The sequence below is a fragment of the Bos javanicus genome, chromosome X (assembly GCF_032452875.1).
Source record: "Bos javanicus breed banteng chromosome X, ARS-OSU_banteng_1.0, whole genome shotgun sequence".
Lineage (NCBI taxonomy): Eukaryota > Metazoa > Chordata > Mammalia > Artiodactyla > Bovidae > Bos > Bos javanicus.
The window spans coordinates 26121722-26149155 of NC_083897.1; the positions used below are offsets into that span (position 1 = coordinate 26121722).

The 27434-nt window shown below is 37.4% G+C and overlaps 1 non-coding gene across 1 annotated transcript; it reads left to right on the plus strand.

Annotated features, from left to right (window-relative positions):
* Positions 1-9623: 9623 nt before the first annotated feature.
* LOC133243557 (U6 spliceosomal RNA) lies at positions 9624-9730 on the plus strand. The gene has a single exon (XR_009735113.1). It is a non-coding gene; the product is annotated as a U6 spliceosomal RNA (small nuclear RNA).
* The last annotated feature ends 17704 nt before the right edge of the window (positions 9731-27434 follow it).

The following is a 27434-nucleotide window of genomic DNA, read 5'->3' on the forward strand; positions in this document are numbered from 1 at the left end:
GTGTTGCTGAGATGATTAAGTTTCTTTGTTATTGATTGCATTCTAATCTGGCCCAATGTCAATTTTCTGGTTTATATAAATGTAAAATGTGTAAACATTATGAGAAACTGGGTGAAGGGTATATGGGAACTCTCTGTACAATTATTTTCTGTCTAAAGGTATTTCAAAAGTTAAAAGGAAATGATAAGATACTTGGAGAAAAAATTAATAGATCAGAATATAGAATAGGCATTAAATGATATTAAAGAAGTAGCATTAATTTTGTTTTTAGAAAATGTCATATTTTGTGATGTAGGAGTATATATTACATTTAGAATTTGTGTGCTGAAATAAGTGGGGCTTAAGTATCAAAAATACATCTGCAATTCATTTTGATGCATCAGTAAAATATATAGTACATGTGTATACATGTAATGTACACACATATAATGTTCAGCAAACTAACAATAATCATGGAATTTAAGTGATGGGAATATGAATACTCATTGTATAAATCTTATTACATTTTAATGTGTTTGAAAAATTTAAAAACTAAATGTTTAAAAGTCTACGTGCTTCTCTGAAACACTAATTCTATATTTATTTAGATACTCATTATATCTTACTGCCAGAATATCCAAGTTCTCTGGCTTGACTACAATGACCAGACTATGATTGATTTCTTTATTTTACCCTCTTATTCTGAATTTTGTCTGCCATTTTGACTGATTCCTTAATGATCAATTTACCAGGACTTAATCAAGTCAACCATGTGGAATTGGCTCAGTTTAGAGCAATTCCATGACAGAGCATCTTGATTATTTCTATTATGCTCATATTCCCAGTTGGTAATTTTTCTTGGATTCTGGCTCTGCATGGCTGGATTTATTCAGATTAATTACCTTGAGGAATTTCATAATGGAATTCCCTAGAAGATAGGTAGAAAAAATTTAAATAATTTTCAATTCATTGTTAAAAATAGTGAAGGAATCGCTCATGTCGAGTCTGTTCCATTCAGAAAGTTCATCATTCTTTTAAGTCTCTCTTATCTCTTTTCATTTTACCTTTGATGTAATACAGAAAAAAAGATTTTTTTCTTCTTGATAATAATTCAGAATATATGGAAGGACCATTATGAAATCTTCCCTTCTATTATCATTTTTGCTTTAGAATCCCACTTCTTTACTCTTCGATGGAAGCTATTATTTTCCAGATCTTTAATACATTTTATCATAAATCTTTCTAGCTCCAGCATGCTTTTCTGCTATTTGCAGAATATATTAATAGACTTGATTTTTTTTTGTATGTGTCAAAATAATCTTAAAATCTGATACTTTAGAGGAAAGCCACATAAGGTTAAAACTTTGAATCAAACTCTAGGCCGTCAACCCCTCCAACAATCAAATGCAGTTACTTGTGCTAAACTCATACAAAAGTCAGAGATTTGCTCTAAGTCTTCCACCTTGTTTCAATGTTCTCACTTCAAATTATGGCTAAATAATATAATAAATAAAGAACTGCCTTAGAAGTAAGAAATCAGAGGGTTGAGTTATATCATTGAGTTTTATGCCTATTACCACATGCAAATTTGTGCACCCAACACACTGTGAGACCAAACAAACTGAAACATTGCCGTTTGGAACAGGTAAAAGTTTATTGCAGGGCTGTGCAAAGAGACAGGTGGCTTGTGCCCTAAAACCCCAAACTTCTTGAAAGGTTTCAGAAAAACACCTTTAAAGACGAGGTGAGGGAGGGGTGTGGTTAGTTTTTGCAGACTTCTTGATGTTAGACTCCTTTGTTCTTGTACCTGTCTACATAGGTCAGGTCATGATCTTCTTGTAAACCTCCAAAAAAACAAATGTTACTCTCTCTTCTGCAACTTCTTATCTTTATATGAATGGACTTTTAAAGATCAGAGCTCTGAGAATATGCTATCTTGTATATTTCAGGCTATAGGCACTATTCTTTTACAAAAGGTGCAGAACCACCGTGACTCAGCACAGGAAAAGAAAGAGAGCTGATACGGAGTTAGATTTGTTTTCCCCTATTACATGCCTAGAAATTGTAGCTTTTTACCCAACTTCTCCTCAGTTTCTGCATTTGTGAAATAGGGTTCTTGACACTTTCTAAGCAGACCTCACAATATTATCTTGAGGATCAAATTCTAGGATCAGTGAAATAGTGTTTTAAATTTAAATATGATTACTCTGTAACAAAACAATGAAACGTGATTTATGAACGTCTGCCTAATATATGGATTAACCTGCCTATTTACGTTTTAATGCTTTATTGTGCAGTTAATTTGCTAGGTATTAAAGCTCCAATGGTCATATGCTTATTTCTCTTTAACTTTTGTAGTCTAATGTAAGTGATTTTTTTTTTGTTGGTTATTGTTCTTTTTTTTTTTTTGAAGGACCATGCTAATGATATCTTTAAAGGATGAGAGCAAAATGATCAATATCCAGTTCAGTTCAGTTGCTCATTCGTGTCCAACTCATTTGTGTCCATTGCCACACCATGAACTGTTGCACGCCAGGCTTCCCTGTCCTTCACCAACTCCCAGAGCTTGCTCAAACTCATGTCCATCAAGTCGGTGATACCATCTAACTGTTTCATCCTCTGTCGTCCCCTTATCCTCCCACCTTCAATATTTCTCAGCATCGGGGTCTTTTCCAAAGAGTCTGTTCTTCACATCAGGTGGACAAAGTATTGGAGTTTCAGCTTCAGCATCAGTCCTTCCAATGAATATTCAGGACCTACTTCTTTTAGAAATTAAGACTGGTTTGATCTCCTCGCAGTCCAACAGACTCTCAAGAGTCTTCTCCGACACCACTGTCCAAAAACATCAATTCTTCAGTACTCAGCTTTCTTTATAGTCCAACTCTCACAAGCATACATGACTACTGCAAAAACCATAGCTCTGACTAGACGGACCTCTGTTGGCAAAGTAATGTCTCTGCTTTTTAATATGCTATCTAGGTTGGTCATAACTTTTCTTCCAAGGAGTAAGCATCTTTTAATTTCATGACTGCAGTCAGCATCTGCAGTGATTTTGGAACACCCCAAAATAAAGTCTATCACTGTTTCCATTGTGTCGCCATCTATTTGCCATGAAGTGATGTGACTGGATGCCATGATCTTAGTTTTCTGAATGTTGAGTTTTAAGCCAACTTTTTCCCTCTCCTCTTTCAGTTTCATCAAGAGGCTCTTTAGTTCTCCACTTTATGCCATGAGGCTGGTGTCATCTGTGTATCTGAGGTTATTGATATTTGAACCAGCAATCTTGATTCCAGCTTGTGCTTCATCCAGCTCGACATTTCCATGATGTATTCTCATATAAGTTAAATAATCAGAGTGACAATATACAGCCTTGACGTACTCCTTTATAGATTTGGAGCCAGTCTGTTGTTCCATGTCCAGTTCTAACTGTTGCTTCTTGACCTGCATATAGATTTCACAGGAGGCAGGTAAGGTGGTCTGGTATTCCCATTGCTTTCAGAATTTTCCACAGTTTATTGTGATCCACACAGTCAAAGGGTTTGGCATAATCAATAAAGCAGAAGTAGATGTTTTTCTGGAGCTCTCTTGTTCTCTTAATGATCCAAGGGATGATTGGCAATTGGATCTCTGGTTCCTCTGCCTTTTCTAAATCCAACTTAAATATCTGGAAGTTCACTCATTCTCTTTACACCAGGTTCTTTGCCTTTTTAATTCACTGTGCATGTCTGTGTATGTGTAAACATAAACATATTCAATCTAAATCTGGCTATCTCTGAGGAGTAGTGCTGCAGGTAAATATTTCATGCTATGTTCTTTTACATATTTTTCAATCATGGATGTCACCTTAAAAACGAATTTCTAAATAACCTGCCAGTTTGCCTGTGTTACTTTTAAAATCAGAGCAAAATACAAAAAGTATACTTTAAATAAAAAGAAGCTTATAGTGTAATTGAAAAAAAAAAAAGACACGTAGAGTACAATCATTTAAAAATTAAATACTAAGTGCCATCATGTTGTTCACAAGGGGTGAGCAAGAGACAGTTTGGGGAGAACTTTTCAGGGGAGATGATTGGTGAACTTACCTAAAAGAAAGTAGAGAAAATGCTTAGCCAAACTCCATGCATCGAGCATATCATGTACAATGCACAGAATTCTGAAATCATGTCATGAGGACTATGTGTAACTTATTGGGACTAGAGGGTATACTATGTGGTAGATAAAGAACATCATGGGAAATGCAGATGGGAAGATACAACCTCATGAAGTTTTACTTTACCCTGCAAAGAAATGGAAGCCACACAATATTCATAAACAGGAACTCAGATGACCAGATCAGGGTATGAAAACGGTAACTCTGACAGGAGTGTGGAGATTGGCATGGCTCTAGGAGAGAAGGAAATTGCAGAACTAGGTACATGTTTCCTTGCCATCTGCTTCTGACTTCATCCTTTGACAGCCCATATTGCTATTGAGCTCAGGACCCCCCGGGAACCCCAGTCCTGGGAGTGCTTACTGGGCTGTGAATGTGCAGGTGCGCTCTGTGCCTGGAGCCAGCCTCAGGTAGGTGGAGCTTCTGTCACTCAGAGCCAGATATAATTGGCCCCTGTGGGACCTTGATGGCAGCCACTTGGGGGCAGATGTGGAAGGGGGGAAAGAACTAAGAGTAGAAAACCCAAGGGATGGATGATTACTTTATGCATATTTATTCTACATGACAAAAGGAACAAAGTTCAGAAAGCAGCACAATGAACACACTTACTACAGTTCCTCATGTCTTTTGCTTCCTACCATCAGGGAAAAACCCTGAATTATCTGTCAGGCCTCATAAGTGCGCCTTCATCTGGGAACCAAGTCAGTTTTTCTAGCACATCAACCACTGACAAACTTTGCTTCTTTCTCCCCTGGGATAAGAATGCCCAACTCAAAGAATGGATAGGTACATTTAATAAGATAACTGCTGTTCAATTCCTAGGGCAATAATTAGGTCACAATAAATGGTACTGATAATAATGTGAATGCCAATAGTAATACTATCTCCTTAAACTAACTTGTATTGATACATATCTTCAGGCATTACAATAGCTGCTTTACATAAAATTATCCATTTAGTATTCACATTTTGAAGGAAAGAATTTGAACAGATTCATTTGCCTGAAGTCATAAATCTAAGCTCAGAGCCCTGAGCCCCAAACTATGTGGTGCCAGAGTCTGTAAGTTTAACCATTCTCTGACACTGCCACAATAACAGACAGGCACCTTTAAAAAAAAATGTCATATTTTGTTCTTTTCTCTCTCCTCAGGAGATAGAAGTGATGCTTACCATTTTGCAGCTTTGATTAGTGCTTTTACTAAAACTTAGCTTCCTGGATTTGTACAATCAGGGATGTCACCTTAAAAATGAATTTCTAAATAACCTGCCAGTATCTCTGTTTTGGAAAAAAAAAATAGATTACACTTACAGTCACTGACAGAAATGAAAATTTGCAGGAATATTTAACTTTCTATTACTCTTCAGCAGCAGTTACTAAAGCCTGATCACACTCTTTCATAACTAATATATTATTGGAAAGCGGGGGGGAAAGATTAAGTCTTTTTTTGCCAGTTGGAAAATAATTTTTATTTTAATAGCACAGATATTGTGCTATGGAAAAGAAGTGTTCTACTAGTTTTCTGAGATTTTCTTTTTTCCTTCTGACTCACGGCCTGTCAGTCTCCTGCTCTGACACTTGAAGCACTGCTGGCCAAAACTATCCCTTGAGGGTTCTTTACCCAAGTGAGACTTTTACGATCCTAAGTTACTTTGAAAACCATTTATTAAGAATCCACTGAGTACCCAGTACTGTATTATGTTGTTCTGATATCATATGTATTAAACCATGTCAGAGACACTCCCAGCGCTAGCTAGACTGCATGCAGACTCAAGGCAAAGTTTTGTAGTGGAGAAAGCTTCTAATTTGGAGGTGAATGTAGAAGACACTTGCAGTCATTTCTCACTCAGCTTAGAAGCCTTTCTTTAATGGCAGGAGTTTATAACTCTTCCTTATCCCTTCTCAGGGCTTCCCTGGTAGCTCAGCTGGTAAATAATCTTTTCTACAATGTGGGAGACCTGGGTTCAATCCCTAGGTTGGGAAGATCCCCTGGAAGAGGACATGGCAATCCACTCCAGTATTCTTGCCTGGAGAATCCCCATGAACAGAGGAGACTGGTGGGCTACAGTCCATGGGGTCCCACAGAGTCGGACACGACTGAGACTCAGCATAAAACAGCATCTTCCTCCTCAACAGGAGAGAAGGTAGCTTCTTGTTAATGTATCCCTGTTAGAAGAAGACCAATACCACTGCAGTTTCTGCCTTCCAAAAGTTTATTCAGTGCCAATTAGCCATATTATCTTTAATTTTTCAAACAAAGTTTTTAAGTTTGAGTGTCCCCATCAGAATGAAGGAAAACAAGTGACATAGATGTGACAGTAAAAGATGATCATACATTATATGGCTAGTCAACAAAGTCCATGGTTCAGAGAGTACATTAATAATCCCTTACATTGGCTTTTGGAAAGGTTTTATAAATATCTTGCCCTTGCACTGCCCTGTGAGTTGTATAAGACAGTGTATTCCCATTGGACAGATGCAGAAATTGAAGCTTGCAGAGGTGGTGGCAGATTCTATGTCTGGTGAGGTCCTGCTTCCTGCTTCATACACAGTTGTTTTCTCACTGTTATTTCACATGGCATAAAGTGGGAAGGAATTCTCTGGGTCTCTTTTGTAAAAGCACTAATCTCTTTCAAGAAGGCTCCACCCTCAGGACCTAATCATCTCCCAAAGGCCTCATCTCTGAATACTATTATGTATGGGGCTAACTTTCAATGCAAACATTTCATTTATAGCAACATTTTACTTTACTTTTATATCTCACAATGATGATAAGATGATAATATTATTTATATTGGACTGTCCACTTGGAGTGGTAGTAAGCAATGTTGATTCTGAAATGCTACATATTTTAGTGCAAAATTTTAATAAGAAAGCTTTCTCTTTCTCACTGTTGAAGGAATTATCTTTATCTAGTGACGCTGGCTGATGCCTTATCTCTCTACCAATGTCAATTTTATCTTGTTGCCTTTTCCAAGAGGATGGAAAAAGTTTTATGTCTTAACTATAAATGACAGTAGAGCATTAACGTGATGAATAGCTTTAATTTCAATAAGTGTGTTCAAACCTGAAGAAGGCCAGGACTGAAGCATTCTGCTGATACATTCCAAAAGCAATGTCATTATCTATCAATAGTTATTTAATCAATCTATCTGAAAACCCCCAAAGCAAAATTGGAAATGCAGAAATAAATGGATTTATAAAAAAGAAAGCAAGTTTTTTTATAAGAGTCTTTGCTTTGCATATGACAAAGAAATAAAAGATATTGTTCCACCTATGAACTAAGCCAGGAGAGAAGGTTAGTTACTGACAGCATCTGGCAATTTTCATGATGTTGAAAAGGAGTAAATCTACCACCACCTTGAAGCAGATTTCTCACTTTCAGGAGCTTAAGGCAATTATGAAGCCCTTAGGGCTCCTTATTTTTGGTTTTTAACCATTATTAATAATGGAAGTGCTTAGAAAGTTGTAAACATGGGGAGAAATTAAATGCCCCAATGACATGGACTTGCACTGGAGTCAACTAAAGAATAATATTTCTCCTATATAACTCTTAACATGGCACATTTCCATAAGAACTTCCAAAATTAGTCTTTATAAACATTAATGAGAATAGCATGCTGCTGCTTCTGCTAGTCTTTATAAACATTAATGAGAATAGCATAGTCATTGTTAATAGTATAGGTTCTGGATTTAAATCCTAGTTCTACCCTTTATTAGCCTTGTGACTTTGAGCAAGCTGCTTAACCACAGAATGCCTTGGTTTCCTCATGGGTCAAATAATGATAACAATATCTTATAAGGTTGTGAAGATTGAGTTAATACATATAAAGGGCATAGAACAGCTTGTTGGGGTTGAATAAGCCCCCAGTAAATGTTAGCAATTTTTGTTATTATACTTCACTGTTTTATATTTTATGATATTCACTTACACGGTACAAGGAATCTCCTTGCAAGAAAGAGCCTCCTTGCAAATTATAGCATAATACTGTATGCTATGTCTCCATTAAAGCCATATTACTAATAATTGAACAGAAAACACATACAGACAGAGCATTAAAATAGCTGACTATATAATCCTGAAAAAATATCTTGTAGGCATCTTCAGATGACTTAGAAATGTAGAAAACAATTTTTTGAAAAAGTATACTTTTTTAAAGTGGTCTCAGAATATTAAGATTCTCAAAAAATTAAAACCTTTGAAAATATGGTGATGACTTCTTATTTCACATGACGATTGCTTACTCATGTTATCAATTACTTTCTCTAGAAAAGTAAAGCATGTTTGTGTAACAAGGAAATTATAAATCAGTTCAGTGAGGATTTATCCTTTCTCAGTCTGTTTGAAAGTATGAGATTATTTTAATTTGTGAAGACTAAGACATAAATAAAAATATAGAAATGCAAGAGCAGAGAAAGAGTGGATGCTAAGAGAATGTAAGTAGGATAACAAAATAGCTTGAGAAGGAAAAATAGATTTAGAAGCAGGTCAGCTCTTAGGATAATACTGTAGGGAATTTCTGAACCAAATCAGGTGAAGAAGAGATTGTCAGTCAGTGGATAAGTGTAAGAGAAGGCCCAGCAAAACTTTTCAGGTTTGTTTTACTTGAGAACCTGGTTGGTCATATTGGTGGACCAGTTGCATTTCACATACTTCATCCACGTTTTACATGGATACAACTGTGCCTTATTGCAGAGAGAAATTTTGGAAGCTGGAACCAATATTCTCTGTTCAATCATAGTGCTTCCAATAATCTTAAAAGTGCCATCCTTGATGCCAAGCATTTGGCAAGCTGCATTATGTGTTAATGATTCACTGATCCTTGTGGAGACAGAGTGTACAAAGGGGAGCAGTGAACGTGCATACATAATTAGCTTTTCTAATACTCATTCTAATATTCCCCAAAGCACCAGTAGAAAAGATTCATTTAATTTTTATAAAATAATCTGTGATTCCAACTGAGATGTGATTCTTTATCATTCAGAAATGCGACATTGATACATCACATTCTCCAAATACTCATTCAAACTATTAGAATGATACAATTCAGTCTTTGCCTTTGCAAATATGAAATGCATTTTGTAATCAACAAGAGTGGGTACATCCTTGCATATGATCCAGCTTTCATCACTTTGGTTCCCTTTCTCTTGGAGACAATGATTACAGAGAATAAAGTAACTGAAAATCATGTAAGTAGTCTATTTTTCTAGATAGAGAGATATTCTATACCTAGCCTTTGATTTTACTTGAATATTTATATAGTTTATACTTTGTAAAACACACAAAAGTAATCTTAGAACACATGGAAAATGTTTAAAAGTCTTAAAAATTATATAATAATCCTAAGAAAACATGACTTTGGAGGAGGTAACCTTGGTTTACAACATTATGTGCTTCAGGCACACAAGATTGTATTTTGATTTCTGTATACACTAGTGTGCCTAATATCCAAAATGTATAAACACGACTTTTTAAAACTGAGTATCATATAAAATGTGCTCACTTTGGCAGCACATATGCTAAAATCAGAATGATACAGAGAAGATTAGCCTGGCCCCTGTGCAAAGATGACATGGAAATTCTTGAAGTATCCCATATTTTGGGGGGTCTTCCCAGGTGACACAGTGTTAAAGAATCTGTCTGCCAATGCAAGAGATGCAGGCTCAATCCCTGGGTTGGGAAGATACCCTAGAGAAGGCAATGCCAACCCACTCCAGTATTTTTGACTGGGAAATCCCATGGACAGAGGAGTCTGTCAGTCTACGGTGTATGGGGTCTCAAAGAGTTGGACATGACCGAATGGCTTAGCACTTTGCCAACGAGTGTCCTTACAGTCAAATCTATCGTTTTTCCAGTAATCATGTATGGATGTGAGAGTTGGACCATAAAGAAGGCTGAGAACCAAAGAATTGATGCTTTTGAATTGTGGGGCTGGAGAAGACTCTTGAGAGTCCCTTGGATTGCAAGGAGATCAAACCAGTCAATCCTAAGGAAAATCAACCCTGAATATTCATTGGAAGGACAGATATTGAGGCTGAAGCTCCAATATTTTGGCCACCTGATGTGAAGAATTGACTCATTGAAAAAGACCCTGATGCTGGGGAAGATTGAAGGCATGAGGAGAAGGGGACAACAGAGGACAAGATGGTTGGAGGGCATCATCAACTCAAGGGAAATGAGTTTGAGCAAGCTCCAGGAGTTGGTGATGGACAGGAAGCCTGGCACACTGCTTTCCATGGAGTCACAAAGACTCTGACATGAGTGAAGAACAACATTCTTAATACACATCATGATATACTGCTGTTGCTGCTGCTGCTAAGTCACTTCAGTCGTGTCTGACTCTGTGTGATCCCATGGATGGCAGCCTACCAGGCTCCTCCATCCATGGGATTTTCCAGGCAAGAATACTGGAGTGGGTTGCCATTGCCTTCTCCATATGATATACTACTTCCAAATAATTTATTACCTAATAGAAAAAGAGAAGCCAGTGGCCTGAACTATGTGACTCAATAATTTTGCCTGCCTATAAAAGACTTCTTGGCATTTTCTAAATCTGTATCTTCAGATTTTGAGAAATCTTTCAAAAAAATGTTTGTATTTGTTTTATGTTTTGCTTCTATTGAAGTAGAGTTGACTTACAATATTATATAAGTTTCAGGGGTACAACATAGTGATTCAATATTTTTATACATTACAGAGTGATCACCAGAATGTGTATAGTTACCATCTGTCATCATATAAGGTTTTTATAATATTGACCATATTCCCTAAACTGTACATTATATCCCTGTGACTTACATATTTTATAACTGAAAGTTTGTACCTCTTAATTATCTTCACCTATTTTGCTCATGCCCAGGGCTGGAATGCCCAAGGTGGGGCTTGAACCCCTCACTCCTTAGGGGAGAACCTAAAAGTTTGTGATATCCCTCCCACTTGTGGGTCACCACACTAGGGTGTACATGCTGCCCCTCCTACCTGCTTTGATGTGGTTTTATTTCCTTTCTTTTCATAATTGTCAAAGAGCTTTTCTGCTAGTCTTCAGAGACTCAGAGAATATAGCTGTAATTTTGGTGTGCTAGTGCGGGGGAAAGCTCAGGATCTTCCTATGCCCCCATCTTGATCCCACATACCAGATTTTGAGAAAACTTATGCAAAGCCATTTGTGGGACATGTGATTCTGTATAAATTCATCTTTGTATTTCAGTATTGTAATCAATGCCATTTTCATTTTAATAAATTTCTCATGATGCTCTTTCCATATGAATACATTTTCCATGGTGCTAAAATTTTACCATCAAGGCATCCACATTTTCAATGGGGTCTTTTGATGAATAATTCAATAAATATACAAATAAATAATATATTTGTATTATAGTAATGTGGTTTTCAAATTTAGGCCAAGTCCATATTCCAGACCTATTGAGTTGTGAAGGAAATCTTTTTTTTTTTTTAATTGGTTCACCATCTCTAACTAGACAGTGAAAGACAGTAGAGTTGCTGAAAATGGTTATTTCTTGCATTGGACCTAAAAATACACTATATTAAAATATTCATGCATTGAAAATTTGTATGTATAAGTAAAAAATACCTTGTAATACTTGAAAGTCTGACAGAAAGTAATTTAAAATTAATTGTCAGTTCCCTCGAAGTGACACAGATGGCGTGATCACCCTCCCACCTTTATTTTTTGAGAGATCACATTTTGCAGCAGATGTCACTTTGCAAAATCACATCATGGTACCATATTACTTGGCCATAGCATCCTGGTTTTGTAAAAATATATACTGGTTTGTAGTTAAGGTTAGGGTCAGTTGCTGCTGCTGCTGCTAAGTCACTTCAGTCATGCCCGACTCTGTGCGACCCCATAGATGGCAGCCCACCAGGCTCCCCTGTCCCTGGGATTCTCCAGTCAAGGACACTGGAGTTGGTGTTAGGGTAGTAATAGAGACCAAATGTAGAAATAAAAGGGTGAGCAACTTTTTTTTTTATAATCACCTCTGCAGAGTCAGTCTTTATATCTTTCAGAACCATGTACTCTATAGAACAAACAGTGTATAAATTAATCACTTTAAATTCTTTCTCTTCATTTTATTCTTTTCCAGATTATTTTTATTCCTGCTTAGTTTGGGACTATGCCTATATATCCCAACGTGGTAAATGATTAAAAAAGCCAATACATAGTTTTTCCTTTTTTTCAAAGGCAAACTTGAAATAATACCCATATATTCAGGCTCAGCTTCAAGTACTCATTTTTATTCTATTATCACCAGTAATGATCCTACCTTTAGACATAGCCGTGCTTATTAGTGTATGATTGAACTCACACATGTCTCTATTCAGATATGCATACGCACCTTCATACAAGGAATAAAAGTCCTGTCTCTTTATTAATTATCATGCCTTAAAGCATACTGAGAGTTGTGTGCAACAAATAGCCATGGCCATATTCAATTCCAAAATCCATATATATCCCCCTAGACTCACTCATTGGAGAAGGCAATGGCACCCCACTCCAGTACTCTTGCCTGGCAAATCCCATGGATGGAGGGGCCTGGTGGGCTGCAGTCCATGGGGTCGCTAGGAGTCGGACACGACTGAGCAACTTCACTTTCACTTTTCACTTTCATGCATTGGAGAAGGAAATGGAAACCCACTCCAGTGTTCTTGCCTGGAGAATCCCAGGGACGGGGAGCCTGGTGGGCTGCCGTCTATGGGGTCGCACAGAGTCGGACATGACTGAAGCGACTTAGCAGCAGCAACAGCAGACTCACTCATTCATATCCCTATATCCTATAGTCTAATTTATGGTCAAAATATAGGACCACACAGAAATGTACTCCCTTTTCTGATATAATGCTAGCACATACTGTGGTAGGTGAAGCTTGCAGACAATGAGTGATTGAGTTAGAGGTCCTTGTGTAATTTCTTCACCTTGAATGCAGTTACAATTTGTGACTTGGTTCTAATCAATAGAATATGTCAAAGAGATGGCATAGATTCCTGTTATTGCATTATGGTATATATGAATCTGTTTTAGCAGACTGAATAAGAGATTTTCCTGCTGGCTTTGAAGAAGCAAGCTGCATGTTGTATGAAGTTCACATGACTAGGACCTGAATGCAGTTTCTATGAGTTGACAGTGATCCCCAACCAATAGCCAGTAGGAAAGTGGGTACTCATTTCTAAATCTCAAAAAAACGAATTCTGCCACAACCACATGAGATTTGAGGAGGACCTGGAGCTCCAGAAACAAATGCAGCCTCATTGACACCTAGAAGGTTAGTGTATAAGTGAGTTGGAGATGTTTACTGTGCTTGTCTAGGTGGTTGTGTCCAGACACATGTTGGACATTGCCAACATATATCTCGTATATGGTACTAGGTTTGAACATGGGCACATCTAAGCTTTTATGTGGATTAAGGCATGGATAAAGTAAAAAGCAGAGATATTACTTTGCCAACAAAGGTCCGTCTAGTCAAGGCTATGGTTTTTCCAGTGGTCATGTATGGATGTGAGAGTTGGACTGTGAAGGAAGCTGAGCACCGAAGAATTGATGCTTTTGAACTGTGGTGTTGAAGAAGACTCTTGAGAGTCCCTTGGACTGCAAGGAGATCCAACCAGTCCAGTCTAAAGGAGACCACTCCTGGGTGTTCATTGGAAGGACTGATGTTGAAGCTGAAACTCCAATACTTTGGCCACCTGATGAGAATAGCTGACTCATTTGAAAAGACCCTGATGCTGGGAAAGATTGAGAGCAGGAGGAGACGGGGATGACAGAGGATAAGGTGGTTGCATGGCATCACCGACTCAATGGACATGGGTTTGGGTGGACTCCAGGAGCTGGTGATGGACAGGGAGGCCTGGTGTGCTGCAATTCATGGGGTTGCAAAGAGTAGGACACGACTGAGCGACTGAACTGAACTGAACTGAACTGAAACTAAAGTTGTGTGCCTTTTTCTTACAGTTTTATTGAGATAATAATTGACATATAACTGTATAAATGTAAAGTGTATACCATATTGATTTGATATATGTATATATTATGAAATGATTATCACAATAAATTTAGTTAACATCCAATGTATATGTCTTGATATATGTCTTTTAAGATGTTTTATATTATACTCAAATTTCATGTTTTTTAAAACCACTGACTAGACAATATTATTGCATTATTATTATTTTTATACTGCAACTAGTAGCTTTTTTTTATTGAATACCTTTTAAGATCTAGGAACTCTGACACTTTAGATAGTCATCATCTTTGATTTTTGAAACCAACTTGATGAGTTACTATTATGGTCTTGATTATATGATGAGCAATCTCACATATTGCAAGATTAAGTAGTTTTTCGTAGATGACATGGGTGTGATCATGGTGGTAGAGGTGGAGTTTAAAATCTTTGACTCTGGGTGGTGGAGTCAAGCTTCTTATTCCACTTCCATACTGTTTCTCTCATATCTGCCAAACTTCCTCTCCTCCTCAAGCCCACCTCTGTCCTTCAAATGAGTTTTCAGTCTTCATTATATTGCTATGCTCAGGGTCAAGCTCAGTATCTGGCACATATTAGATATTTTATACATATTTTAGTGTAAAGTAATTGTTTCATTTTTATTTATAAATCATGAAATATTGCAGATTGTATCTTTTCTTTTTATTTTGAGATAATTTCAAGCAGAGAGTTGATCGAACAGTATAAAAAATCCAGAGTCCCTATTCAGGTTTCACCAACCCTACCAGTAATGCCCTCTGTAGTGAAACAATCCAATAAAAGCTCATGCATTGCACCCAGTTGTCATATCTCTTCAGTCTCTTTCAATCCAGAACAGTTCTCAAGTTCTTCCTTGACCTTAAGACCATAAGACTTGTAGATTATCTGCCAGCTATTTTTTAAACTGTCTCTCAATTGACATTTGCATGATGTTTTCTCACAATTAGATTCATGTGTTTGGCAGGAACATCACAGAAGCAATACTGAAGCGCACAATATATGTTTATCTCATCTTGTACATTTATTCCATCATTGATGATAATTTGGATCACATGAATAAGGTGCTGTCTGCAGGATTCTTGGTATAAAGTACCTTTATCTTGTCATTAGTATGCAATTTATAGGAAGATACTTTGAGACTGCTTAAATATTATTTTTCTGTTCCTACTTTCACCCACTGATTTTCACATGTATTTGCTCCTGACTGAACTATTTACTACCATGATGATTACCAAGTACTGATTTTCTAATTCCATCATTGCTTCAATATTTGTTTGTTTTCTACTCTAAGGAAGAACTTTCCCATCTCTCCTATTTATTCATTTATTTATTACAGTGGGGACTCATGGATTTCTACTTTATACCGCAGGATAAACTTTTGCAATCTGTCACTAACATTATTTTTTTAAGTTTAAATTTTCTAAGATTTGACCAGTAGGAGTACCTCTGATATTCTAAGAACATGTTCTTTTGACATTTTTCTATTAAAGCAATCCCTTTCTTCCTGGCACAATGGGATATTGTTGTTTAGTCGCTGTCATACCTGACTCTTTTGGTAACCCCATGGACTGTAGCCTGTCAGGCTCCTCTGTCCATGGGATTCTCCAGGCAAGAATACTGGAGTAGGTTGCCATTTCGTTCTCCATGGGATCTTCCCAACCCAGGGATTTACGTGCTTATTTACCTTCCTCAGCTCAACTCTGGAATCAGCTATTTCTTCAAGAAGCCCTGGTTCCTTTTAGTGATGAGAGGGGTAATTAGAAGCAAAGATTTGGATGCTAAGTGTACTCTATGCATTTACAATTTTAGAGAGATATGTATTTCTAATTTTTCTATATATTAAAAACCATAACTTCACACCTCTGATTCTAGTCTAATACTATACCACAGAGTTCATTCTAATTTTTCTCCCTTACCATAAAGTTAAATCCTTTCAGTGAAAAGCATGGATCCCATTAGGTTAATATATTTACTTCTTTACTTAATCCCCTTGAATGTGACTAATCCCCAGAACCTCTCATTCTGTTATCCCACTTGCCACCTTCTTTCCTATGGCATGCCTAAAGGCTTTTAGAGTGAAATATTCAGCAAGGAAAGAATGAGAGCAGGAATAAAGGAAGAAAGAAATATATATATATATCCTTTTCTAGAAGATTTCTTCATTTTAGGCAACAGGGCCACATTTTAAAAGATCTTTATTCAGGACTAATGCAGTATATTTTGTATTAACTCATGCACTCAAATACCTTAAGACTGTGGAAACACATGACAAGGATGAAATGAAAACCTTTATCTTCATACTCCTTTTTTTGGTATAGTCCTATGGGTCCCCACACTTAGATCCCCTAGAGCCCCTTAGGTAGTTTAAAGTTGTAATCCATACCAAGGCTTTGCAAAGAACAAAATATTTCTCCAAAACTTAAGTGTCCAAAGAGCCAATTGTAATTTTATTTTTGTTCTACCCAATAATATTCAGGAGAGAGCATCCAATGGGTTAAATCAGTTAGAGTTTTGACATTCTATCTTCTTTGACACACAGGTGCTATAATAAGAATGTGACTAATTGATCAATAAGAAAATAATGTCAATATTGTTTTGTACTAAAGCTCTACTTTGTTCCATTTGATTTTGTTTTCTTTTAAGTTCAAGTCATTTAACAGTTTAACCTTATACTTCAGTGAGAGAATGTACACAGCAAACAATGGTTCTGATTAGAATTGTGTCTTGTAAATTTTATGGTGGTTGACATTTGTTGTTTCAAAAAGCGAGATGTTTTAGTTGCAGATAGGACTATGAGACAGAACAAGCCTGGGTAATAACTTGGAACTCACAGGGCATATTCTGTTCTCTTGGGCCACCTGAGGAACAATATATGTTTTTGTTAGTTTAATAAAAAGGATCCTGGAGAAGGAAATGGTGACCCACTCCCGTATACTTGCCTGAGGAATTCCATGGACAGAGTAGCCTGGTGGGCTACAGTCCATGGAGTTGCAAAGAGTCAGACACAACTGAACAACTTTCACTCACTCAGTCACTCACTAATAGAAAGGATAACCCCTGTTTTCCCACAAGACCTCTACCAGTTGACAATGCATGTTTCAAATGTACATACATGTCTGATAAAGCTTCTCCATATAGTGAAGTGATTAGCTTGCTAACATTTCAATCCTGATTATACAACATATTGTGAGTAACCATATACAAGTGAGTAACCATATACAAGTTCCCCCCTTCATGGATCACAACCTTGTCATGGAGAAGGAGCTTTTGTAACTCACTGAAGCTATGAGCCATGCCATGCAGGGCCACCCAAGGCAGATGGGTCATAGTGGAGAGTTCTGATAAAACTTGGTCCACTGAAGGAGTGTTAAATCAGCCCAGTATTCCTGGCATGATAACCCCATGAACAGGATGAAACGGCCAAAGATAAGACACTAGAAGATGAGCCCGCCCCGCCCCACCCCATGTTGGGAAGTGTCCAATAGGCTACTGAAGAAGTGCAGAGAATGAAGTGGCTGGGCCAAAGCAGAAACAATGCTCAATTGTGTATATGTCTGGTAGTGAAAGTAAAACTTGATTCTGTAAAGAACAATACTGTATAGGATCCTAGAATGTTAGGTCCATGAATCAAGGTAAATTGGACATGGTCAAGCAGGAGATGGCTAGACTAACCATTGACATCTTCAGAATCAGTGAACTAAAATGGACAGGAATGGGTGAATTTCATTCATATGACCATTATATCTACTACTCTGGGCAAGAATCCATTAGCATAAATGGAGTAGCCCTCATAGTCAACAAAAAAGTCTGAAATGTGGTATTTTGGTGCAATCTAAGAAATGATAGAATGATCTCAGTTTGTTTCCAGGACAAACCATTCAACATCCCAGTAATCCAAGTATATGCCCCAACCACTAATGCCAAAGAAAATGAAGTTGAATGATTCTATGAATACCTATAAGATCTTCTAGAACTAACACCAAAAAATATGTCTTTTTCATCATAGGAGATTAGAATGCAAAATTAGGAAGTCAAGAGATACCTGTAGTAACAGGCAAGTTTGGCCTTGGAATACAAAATGAAGTAGGTCAAAAGCTAACAGAGTTTTGCCAAGAGAACTCACTGGTCAGCAAACACCTGTTTCCAATAACACAAGAGTTGTCTCTACACATGGACATCACCAATTGGTCAATACCAAAATCAGACTGATTATATTTTTTGCAGTCAAAGATGGAGAAGCTCTATACAGTCAGCAAAAACAAGACCTGGAGCTGACTGCAGCTCAGATCATGAACTCATTGCAAACTTCAGGCTTAAATTGAAGAAAGTAGGGAAAACCACTAAGCCATTCAGGTATGACTGAAATCAAATTCTTTATGATTATACAGTGGAAGTTACTAAAAGATTAGATTGGTAGACAGAGTGCCTGAAGAACTATGGGCAGAGGTTCATAACATTGTACAAGAGGTAGTGATCAAAACCATCCCAAAGGAAAAGAAATGCAAGAAGGCAAAGTGGTTTTCTGAGGAGGATTTACACATAGCGGAAGAAAGAGAGAAGTGAAAAGCAAGGGAGAAAGGCAAAGATATACTCAAGTGAATGCAGAGATTCAAAGACTAGCAAGGAGAGAGAAGAAAGCCTTCTTAAGTGAACAATGCAGAGAATTAGAGGAAAACAATAGAATTGGAAAGACTAGAGATCTCCTCAAGAAAATTGAAAATATCAAGGGAACATTTCATGCAAAAATGGGAATGATAAAGGACAAAAAGAGTAAGGACCTAACAGAGGCAGACGAGTTTAAGAAGAGGTGCCTTAGTATACTGTATTGATGTTTTTCCTTCTGGCTTACTTCACTCTGTATAATAGGCTCCAGTTTCATCCATATGGAATTTAGAAAGATGGTAACAATAACCCGGTGTACGAGACAGCAAAAGAGACACTGATGTATAGAACAGTCTTATGGACTCTATGGGAGAGGGAGAGGGTGGGAAGATTTGGGAGAATGACATTGAAACATGTAAAATATCATGTAAGAAATGAGATGCCAGTCCAGGTTCAATGCACGATACTGGATGCTTGGGGCTAGTGCACTGGGACGACCCAGAGGGATGGTATGGGGAGGGAGGAGGGAGGAGGGTTCAGGATGGGGAACACATGTATACCTGTGGCAGATTCATTTTGATATTTGGCAAAACTAATACAATTATGTAAAGTTTAAAAATAAAATAAAATTAAAAAAAAAAGAAGAGGTGCCAAGAATACACAGAAGAAATATACACAAAGATCTTAATGACTAGGATAGCCACAATGGTGTGGTCACTCACTAAGAGTTAGACATCCTGGAGTGTGAAGGCAAGTGGGCCTTAGGAAGCATCACTACAAACAAAGCTAGTGGAGGTGATGGAATTCCAGTTGAGCTATTTCAAATCCTAAAGGATGATGCTGTGAAACTCAATATTCCAACAAATTTGGAAAACTCAGCAGTGGCCACAGGACTGGAAATGGTCATTTTTCATTTCAATCCCAAAGAAGGGCAATGCCAAAGAATATTCAAATTACCATACAATTGCACTCATTTCACATGCTAACAAGGTAATGCTCAAAATCCTTCAAGCCAGGCTTCAGCTGTACTCGAACTGAGAACTTCCTGATGTATGAGGTGGGTTTAGAAAATGCATAGGAACCAGAGATCAAATTGCCAACATTCATTGGATCACAAGAATTCAAGAAAAATATCTACTTCTGCTTCATTGACTATGGTAAAGCCTTTGACTGTGTGGATCACAACAAACTGGAAAATTCTTAAAGAGATGGAAATACCAGACCAATTTACCTGTCTCTTGAGAAACCTGTATGTGGGTCAGGAAGCAATTGTTAGAACCTTATATGGAATAACTGACTGGTTCAAAAATTGAAAAGGAGTATGTCAAGTCTGTATACTGTCATCCTGCTTATTTAACATATGCAGAATAAATTATGTGAAATTCCAGGCTGGATGAAGCACAAGTTGGAATCATTGATGGGAGAAATATCAATAACTTCAGATATGCAGATGATGCCACTCTAATGGCAGAAAGTGAAGAGGAACTCAAGAACCTCTTGATAAAGGTGAAAGAGAAATGGAAAAGCTGGCCTAAAACTCAACATTAAAAAAAGTAAGATTGTGGTATCCAGTCCCATCACTTTATGGTAAATAGAAGGGAAAAAAGTGCAAGAGTGACAGACTTTGTTTCTTGGGCTCCAAAACCACTGCAGACAGTAACTGCAGCCATGAAATTAAAAGATACTTGGTCCTTGGAAGAAAAGCTATGACAAACCTAGAAGGTGTATTAAAAAGCAGAGACATCACTGCAGGCAAAGGTCCACACAGTCAAAGCTATGGTTTTTCCAGTAGTCATGTATGGATGTGAAAATTGGACCATAAAGAAGGCTGAATGCTGAAGAATTTAAGTTTTCTAATTGTAGTACTAGAGTAGACTCTTGAGAGTCCTTTTGGCAGCAAGGAGATCAAACCAGTCAATCCTAAAGGAAATCAACCCTGAATATTCATCGGAAGGACTGATGTTGATGCTGAAGCACCAATACTTTGGCACACCTGATGCAAAGAGCTGACTCATTGGAAAAGACCCTGATGCTGGGAAAGATTGGAGGCAGGAGGAGAAGGGGATGACAGATGATGAGATGGTTAGATAATATCACCGATTCAATGGACATAAATTTGAGCAAGCTCCGGGAAATGGTGATGGACAAGAAGTCTGGTGTGCTGTAGTCCATGGGATTGCAAAGAGTTGGACACAGCTGAGCGACTGAACAACAACAATATTTGAGTTCAATAAATTATCTGAGCCTCAGTTTCCTCATCTGTAAAACAGAGGCAATATTAATACCTTGTTCACAGAGTGAGCAAGATGATTAATTGAGTTAAAAGACAGAAAGTACTTTAGAAACAGCATGCAACAATTATAATCCCTTTGGAAGCACACAGGAAGGAAACACTAACTGGGTGTATTTTTGTGCATATATGTGTGCACATACACATGTGGTGAGAAGTAGGGATAAGATTGGGTGGGAGTAGTCAGAGGTGGTTTGTGAGTATAAATGATTCTTGAGAAATCTTGAAAAATAAGCAGTTTTGTAGGCAGACAAGATGAGAAGGATAACGAGCATCTCAAGCAGGGGCCACTGTGTGTAAAAGTATGCTGCTCTCTGTGAACTACGAGTAATTCCGTCGAGCTGGAGGCAATGTGTTTGGAGAGAAGCAGGAGGTGTCTGTTTGGCTAAGGCATTTAATGAGTAGGAGGTTGAGAATGAATCTAAGTTATGCCTAATTTCCCATGCATGTTTGGGGAAGCCTAGAGACTGGAGGCTTGAGCTCAATAGCATTATTTTGGTGGTGGGGTCTGAGTGGGGAGTTTCTTAAAACAGAATTTATTATAAGAGAAGAATAATCTAGGCATAGTGAGTTTTATATATCTAGCTGGGTCTTAATTAAAGGGAGGCAGTAATTTGAAGGTCAGCGTGATGATCTATGGGATCTAATTAGTGACCTTGATTCTCTGGGCCCCTTGTCTGGCCATAATGCCAAAGCCATGAGTTTTCTGCCTGGTTGCAAAGGTGTGAATAAAGAGCTGCACATCTCTTTAGTGAGGCCTCTATCAGGTGATCACGGTTTTCAGAGGGAATCATTTATGACCTGACATTACAGATCGATGAAGGAATTCCATGCAGACCATTTGGCTGGCCACCTTCCATGCACAGCATAGAGGGCTTTTGCCATCAATGCCAAGGTTTCCAATTGGCATTTTCATAAAAACATGCAAAGCAGTCCATTATCTAATTGATGTCCATAAATTATGGTGGCTGAAGGAGTCGATGTCAGAACACATGGTGTAAAGCTGTTTTTTGGAAGGCACTCAATTCTAGGCTTAGAATTTTCTTGTACAAAGAGAGGGCTAGATTCTTTTACAACAACAACAAAAAAAAGAACTGGAACTTTGTCCTTTGAACAGCTTTCACATACACAATCTCTAGAAGCAAACATTAGGACTCTTTACCAAGTTCTTTATGCAATCTATTGTAAGTGAAGGAAACGTATCATGGCCTTTTATGATGAATTAGAGGTGACACAAAATATAGCTGTACATGTCTCTTAGCACAAACAAGCTTTCTGCCTAACTAGAGTTGTTTCTGTTTGTTTGGGTTTAATTACTCAAGTAAGTGATCAGTCAGCTTCATCTTAAGCTCCTCACACTTCAATAATGCCAACTATCATTGACTGTTACCAGAAGAGACTTAGCATCACAACCATTGCACATGGTGTGCCACTTAGAGGAGCAGAAGTGAGGACTGAGACAAATTTTTAAACTGGAGATTGTGTTTTCACCAGCCAAAGCAGGACTATTAGGGAGTAAAAGGAATCAAATGAAATTAAAGTGAAAGTCAGAAGCTTTTAAGTTTAATTAGGTCCCATTTGTTTATTTTTGCTTTTATTTCCAATATTCTGGGAGGTGGGTCATAGAGGATCCTGCTGTGATGTATGTCAGAGAGTGTTTTGCCTATGTTCTCCTCTAGGAGTTTTATAGTTTCTGGTCTTACGTTGAGATCTTTAATCCATTTTGAGTTTATTTTTGTGTATGGTGTTAGAAAGTGTTCTAGTTTCATTCTTTTACAAGTGGTTGACCAGATTTCCCAGCACCACTTGTTAAAGAGATTGTCTTTAATCCATTGTATATTCTTGCCTCCTTTGTCAAAGATAAGGTGTCCATATGTGCGTGGATTTATCTCTGGGCTTTGGGGCTAGTGCACTGGGACGACCCAGAGGGATGGTATGGGGAGGGAGGAGGGAGGAGGGTTCAGGATGGGGAACACATGAGAAATAAAGGAATAAAAAATTAAAAAAAAATAAAATAAATAAATAAAAATAAAGTGAAAGTCACTCAGTCATGTCCAACTCTGTGTGAGGCCCCTATGGATTATTTAGTCCAGTGAATTCTCCAGGCCAGAATACTGGAGTGGGTAGCCTTCCCCTTCTCCAGGGGATCTTCCCAACTCAGGGATCGAACCCAGGTGTCCCACATTGCAGGTGGATTCTTTACAAGCTGAGCCACAAGGGAAGCCCTTCAAATGAAATAGAAGCATATGATTCAGCCTTCTGAGCCCTGTCCAACTGAGATTGCTTGAGCTGGCCCTGGAGGGTGGCTCAGGCAAGTTCAGAGCTCTGCCTCTGTGTCCAGATTCCCTCAAATCATGTAATATATTCAACTTCTCCCATGCAGCCTCTAAAACAAATATGAAATGTATCTTGAAATTGAAAGTCACTCAGTTGTGTCTGACTCTTTACAACCTCATAGACTATACAGTTCATGGAATTCTCCAGGCCAGAATACTGGAGTGGGTAGCCATTCCCTTCTCCAGAGGATCGTCCCAACCCAGGGATTGAAGCCATGTCTCCCACATTACAGGAGGATTCTTTACTGTCTGAGCCACCAGGGAATCCCTGGTAGATATGTATCCTACTCACATCAAATTTCACTGAGTGCCTGCCATGTGCCAAGTACTGTGCTAGCTATTGGGAATAAGAGCTAATATGTATGGATTGTTGACATGTGCCAGGTACCAGTCCAACAACTTTCTGTGGATTAACTTGTAAATCTTAACCACCCCCCTGGGAATTATGGACTATCATTATCTCCATTTGCAGGTGAGAAAAGGAGGCATGGATGATAATTTGCTGATAGTCACATAGATAAGAAATGGAAGAATACAAATTTGAAACCATAAAAATGTATCATTATGCTCAACACTTTCTATGATGGCTCAGGATAGGTCATTCTACCATGAAGGAATTCAGAGTCTAGGTAGAAAATTAGATATTAAAATTGGATGAGTTATCATACCATGTCATATAAATTCAAGCCAACCTTGAAAGTACAGAAGCCAGAGTATAAACATGTTCAGTTGTCAAGTATTGTACTGACATTATTTTATTTAGTTTCTATACTATTAGTATTCTCTCTCTAAGCATTTGAGGTAACCTTAGGCTCATTGGAATGATATAGACAATGTAGCCTTTCAAAAGTATACCTTAGTTTTCATCATTTAGTATGAGTAGGAAATGACTTATTTTTGTAATAATTTTATTGGGTATAAATCATATAAAATTAAATTCACTCTTTTAAAGTGTGTAATCCAGTAGTTTGTAGTATATGCACAGAGTTTTGCAGCCATCACCACAGTCTAACTCGAGAACATTGTCATCATCCTAAAAGAAATCCTTTGCATCCTTAGCTGTCACTCTCCAGTTCCCATTCATAGAGATGCTGGGAAACAGTGCTTCCTTTTTTAAAATAACACTTTTAAACAGATATAATTCACATACTATACAACTGACACATTTAAAGTGTACAATGCATTGTTTGTTAGCATATTTCTAGTACTGTGCAATCATCACTGCCATCAAATTCCAGAATTTCAGGGAACCACAGAGCTGAGAGGGAAATGAAGAGTGCAAGTAATATATAGTCACAAAGCCCTGTTCTTATAAAGAATCAGGCATTTTTATTGAATAAAAGCTCCTTCAATTGCTACAAGAACTTGGTTAATTTTCAGAGTTGTGAAAAGTTAATTTTGACAATCATGCCCACATTCCTATTATTTTAATGGAGGAGTGGATTTTCCAATTTCCTTACTCTTATTTCTTTGGAAATAGTATCTTTTACACAATTAAATATACGATAGCTCTCAGATGCTTTCAGATCAGATCAGATCAGTCACTCAGTTGTGTCTGACTCTTTGCGACTCCATGAATCACAGCACACCAGGCCTCCCTGCCCATCACCAACTCCCGGAGTTCACCCAGACTCATGTCCATCGAGTCAGTGATGCCATCCAGCCATCTCATCCTCTGTCGTCCCCTTCTCCTCCTGCCCCCAATCCCTCCCAGCATCAGACTCTTTTCCAATGAGTCAACTCTTCGCATGAGGTGGCCAAAGTACTGGAGTTTCAGCTTTAGCATCATTCCTTCCAAAGAAATCCCAGGCCTGATCTCCTTCAGAATGGACTGTCTGGATCTCCTTGCAGTCCAAGGGACTCTCAAGAGTCTTCTCCAACACCACAGTTCAAAAGCATCAATTTTTTGATGCTCAGCCTTCTTCACAGTCCAACTCTCACATCCATACATGACCACAGGAAAAACCATAGCCTTGACTAGACGGACCTTTGTTGGCAAAGTAATGTCTCTGCTTTTGAATATGCTATCTAGGTTGGTCATAACTTTGCTTCCAAGGAGTAAGCGTCTTTTAATTTCATGGCTGCAGTCACCATCTACAGTGATTTTGGAGCTCAGAAAAATAAAGTCTGACAGATGCTTTAGGTCAATTTATTTATTTTTTTTTTTTGAAGATATTTACATTTATTTTATTTTTTTTTAATTTTATTTTATTTTTAAACTTTACATAATTGTATTAGTTTTGCCAAATATGTCAATTTAAAAACTACAAACTTAATCTTTCTTTGTTATTCTCCCTGGAAATGGCTAAGATTTTTAAAATTAATTAATTAATTTTTGTCAATGTATAGTTGATTTACAGTATTGCATTAGTTTCAGATGTACAGAATTGGGATTCAATATTTTATAGAATATATATCATTAAAAGCTATTACAAGATAATGGATATAATTTTCTGTGCTGGGGAATTATAGCAGGATATATTATATCCTGTTGCTTAATTATTTTGTAAATAGTAGTGTGTGTCTCTTAATAATATACCTCTACCTTGCCCCTACTATGTTCCTTCTCCTCTCTGGTAACCATTAGTTTGTTTTCTGTAACTGTAAGACTGTTTCTATTTTGCTATATACACTTATTTGTATTATTTTTTAGATTCTACATATAACTCCTATCATACCGTATCTGTCTTTCTCTTATTTCACTAAGCTTAATATTCTTTAGGTCTATCCATGTTGATGCAAATGGCACTATTTTATTCTTTTTTATGACTAATATTCCACTGTATTTGTAAATACTGCATTTTCTTTAACCATTCTTCTGTTCATGAGCACTTAGGTTGCTTCCATATTTTGGTTATTAGAAATAGTGCTGCTACAGACATTTAGGTGCATGTATCTTTTTTAATTAGTGTTTCTAATAGCTGAATTACTAGATCATATGACAGTTCTATTTTAAGTTTTTTGAGGAATCTCTGTACTGTTTTCCATAGTGGTTGTACCAATTCATATTCTCACCAATAGTGTAGGAGGGTTACCTTCCCTCCACATCCTCTCCATCATTAGTTATTTGTAGACTTTTTGATGATAGCCATTCTGCCAGATGTGAGGTAGTATCTCATTGTTGTTTTGATAGCATTTATCTAATTGGACTTCCCAGGTGGCACTAATGTAAAGAATCCACCAGCCAATGCAGGACATGTAAGAGACGTGGGTTTGATCCCTGGGTTGGGAAGATCCCATGGAGGAGGAAATGGCAACCCACTCCAGTACTCTTACCTGGGAAATTCCATGGAAAGAGGAGCCTGGCAGGCTACAGTCCATGGGGCCACAAAGAGTTGGAGACAACTGAACACACACATATATACACACACAGCTAATACTTAGTGATGCTGAGCTTCTTTTCAAGTGCTTGTTGACCATCTGTATATCTTCTTTGGAAAAACATCTATTCAGGTGTTTTACCTATTTTTTTTTAAACTGGGTTGTTTGCTTTTTGATATTGAATTGTATGACCTGTTTAAGTATTTTGGATAATAACTCCTTGTAAGTCATAGATTTACAAGTATTTTCTCCCATTCTACAGGTTGTCTTTTCACTATATAAATGATTTCCTTTGCTGTGTAAAATGTTTTAAGTTTAATTAGGTACATTCTTTAATTTTTACTTTTATTTCCTTTACTTTAGGAGATGGATCCAAAAAAAAATTTGCTGATTTTTACCCTCAAATCACAAAATTTGTGATTTATGTCAAAGAGTGTTCTGCCTATGTATTCCTCTAAGAGTTTTATAGTGCTTGGTCTTACATTTAGGTCTTTAATCCGATTTGAGTTTATTTTTCTATATGGTGTTAGAGAATGTTCTAATTTCATTCTTTTACACGTAGCTGTCCATTTGTCCCCAAACCACTTGTTGAAGAGACTATCTTTTTTTTTTTTCCATTGTATATTCTTGCCTCCTTTGTCATAGATTAATTGACCATAGGTGTGTGGGTTTATTTCTGGGCACTCTATACTGTTACATTGATCCATATGTCTATTTTTTTTGCCAATATCAAGCTGTTTTGACTATAGTAGCTTTGTAGTA